Raw genomic sequence first — 438 nt, 5'->3', positions numbered from 1 at the left:
ATAAACAAAAAAAAGTTTCATGCTAGTTTTTATTCTTCTTGAACTTGAATAGTGATTCTTGCTGTTCCTATACTCTTAGTGCAATTTATGCAATTGTTATATTGTTCACCATAGCTATAAGGTTGTAATTGTTTTGGTAACTCGATGTGTTAGAAAATCTTATTTGTCTTCTGGTCATATAGACCAAATTTAGTCCGGTGCACACTAAAGGCAGTAGAACAAAACACCGGGCTTGGGTTTCAAATTTTGTATGCATGAATTATTTGGTTCTCAAACTATCCAAAAGAAATTAGATTACTCAATCTTAAACTGTAACTATTTCAATTCACATAAATTTCAAAATCGATTTTCTACATTTTCTGGGGCGTCAAAGTTTTGATTTTAAAAAAATTAAGTGTTAGGATGGTATCGAACTCAGGTTTATGGAGAGGGGGGGGG

Source organism: Brassica oleracea, chromosome C5 (assembly GCF_000695525.1).
Source record: "Brassica oleracea var. oleracea cultivar TO1000 chromosome C5, BOL, whole genome shotgun sequence".
Taxonomy (NCBI): Eukaryota; Viridiplantae; Streptophyta; class Magnoliopsida; order Brassicales; family Brassicaceae; genus Brassica; species Brassica oleracea.
The sequence above is the reverse complement of the archived record's forward strand: the minus strand, read 5'-3'. Positions refer to the sequence as shown.